The sequence below is a fragment of the Penaeus monodon genome, chromosome 4 (assembly GCF_015228065.2).
Source record: "Penaeus monodon isolate SGIC_2016 chromosome 4, NSTDA_Pmon_1, whole genome shotgun sequence".
NCBI lineage: Eukaryota > Metazoa > Arthropoda > Malacostraca > Decapoda > Penaeidae > Penaeus > Penaeus monodon.
Window position 1 is genome coordinate 8147616 of NC_051389.1, and position 2500 is coordinate 8150115.

Below are 2500 nucleotides of genomic sequence, written 5' to 3' on the forward strand. Positions count from 1 at the left end.
TGGTGGTTCTTTTCGTAGTGCAACCAAAACGGATGGGCGGGTGGGTTCCAAGTCACTGATAATCGTTGGATTCCAACGAAATAGTTGGTCAGTCTAACCATACCTTAAGATGCGTTAAACTTATCCCCTTCGAAACACTTTATTCGCACCCCTAAATATCATAAAGGCCAAACCACAACGCTTCATTTAATCAGAAATCGCCCACTAAAATAACAGTACTACTATCGATATGTAACCAGAGCAACAGACAGCCAAAGGGTCATGCACGGGTGGACTCAAGGGCTCGACAGCCACTCGACAAGCTTGACGGAAACTCGTGTTCACCGACCGAGCATTCCTGGGCGTGACGCGTGGGTGTGAAGCCGCTGACCGCATCCCGTTATCCCAATAACTTGGAGAGGAAAGCGAGAGGGAAGAGGGGACTGTAAGATCAGGGGGCGCGCGCGCGCGCGTGTGTGTGTTGTGTGTTGTGTGTTGTGTGTTGTGTGTGTGTGTTGTGTGTGTGTGTGTGTGTGTGTGTGTGTGTGTGTGTGTGTGTGTGTGTGTGTGTGTGTGTGTGTGTGTGTGTGTGTGTGTGTGTGTGTGTGTGTGTGTGTGTGTGTGACACTGGCTGTCTGTCTGTCTCTGTCTCTCTTTCACTCAGTTTCTGTCTGCCTGTCTCTCTCTCTATCTCTCCATCTCTCTCTCTGCGTAGCTCTTTTCGTCTGATGATATTCTCTCTCTCTCTCTCTGTAGCTCTTTTTGTCTGATGATATTCTCTCTCTCTCTCTCTCTCTCTCTCTCTCTCTCTCTCTCTTTCTCTCACTCCGTACAATTTGTTCGCTTTCTCTTTCGCTCTTTCATTCTTGTCGCGGAATAGTCACAATATTATCATCATTGCTTTGATATACTGTACTACTTCCATGAATAAGCAAATTCCGTAATGATGTATCTTCGCAATAACCTCGTTGGCCATTTTTCACGTCTCGGTAATAGGTCTATAGATGTATTAATTAATTTGCTTGTTTGTCTATTTATGTCTTATATTTTCCAAATTACGTAGATGACTATGGACATACGCAAAAAATAATAAATGAAGGTAGATGTTATGCTATTGTATGTTTATATATGCATATGCGCATGGATATTATATATATATATATATATATATATATATATATATATATATATATAATATATATATATTATGTGTGTGTGTGTGTGTGTGTGTGTGTGTGTGTGTGTGTGTGTGTGTGTGTGTGTGTGTGTGTGTGTGTGTGTGTGTGTGGTGTGTGTGTGCATGCATATATTTCAACTTTTTCAGTTTCTGGGGGTACGCTGCGAGTCACCCAGACAAAAATATTTGAAAAATTAGCTATTCTAAGGTAATTTTTAAGCCAACAGAGTTATATAAGCCACCCGCCCCATTAACCCCTGAGTATATAAGTATATATCATACATTAACCCCTGTATATATACGTATATATAATACATTCATATATTCACACACCATGGGGGATTTCTAACCTGTGGTACATACAACACCGGTGGTACCTCTGCCCTGTTCAGGAAGTATAGATGTTTCACTGATGAGCAATTTAGGAAACTGACAATGCTGTATATATATCTCATTAATTCTGTAAATTAGATTTGTTTTCTACTTTCCTTTTTCATACAAACAATAATATTAACCTGATGGTACTTATCTCAAAAGTAAACATAACAGATTGATAAATCTGTTATGTTAGTGTGTGTGTGTGTGTGTGTGTGTGTGTGTGTGTGTGTGTGTGTGTGTGTTTGTGTGTGTGTTGGTGTGAGTGTGTATGTATCTATCATGTATGTATGTATGTATATGTTCGTATAAATATATGTGTGTATGTATATGTTCGTATGTAGCACCATGTATGTGTACATGTCTATACAGAACATTATGGTAATGTTTATTGAGGGTTTAGCCTTTGCTGTTGCTTCTTCACACTCATGGATATTTAATCGTCAATCATGCAGAATCGGACCGTAGACCGTGGATCGGCTAAGCAGCGACAGTGTTCTCTCGGGCATAAAAAAAAAAAAATCTTCATACCCCCTCTCCCCCTTCTCCCCCCTCCCCCCTTCCATCCTCGGAGTCATCGACCCTCCGGAACTCCGTGCCCTTTTGGAATTGGAACTTTATTTTTTTTTTTACTTTTATTTTCTTTCCTTTCTATCGTTCATTCTTTCCGTGATGCTTCCGTTATTTCTTGATCCGTTGAACCCTTCCCTCCCCTCCCCTCCCCTCCCCTCCCCTTCCCCTCCTCTCCCCTCTCCTTCCTTCCCCTCCTCTCCCCTCCTCCTCCCCTCCCCTCCCCTCTCCTTCCCCTCCTCTCCCCTCCCCTCCCCTCCCCTCCCTCTCCCCTCCCCTCCTCTCCCTTCTCCCCTCCCTCCCCTCCCCTCCTTTCTTCCCTCCCCTCCCCCCTTCCCTCCCCTCCCCTCCCTCCTTCCCCTCCTCTCCTTCCTCCTCCCCCTCCCCTCCCCTCCTTCC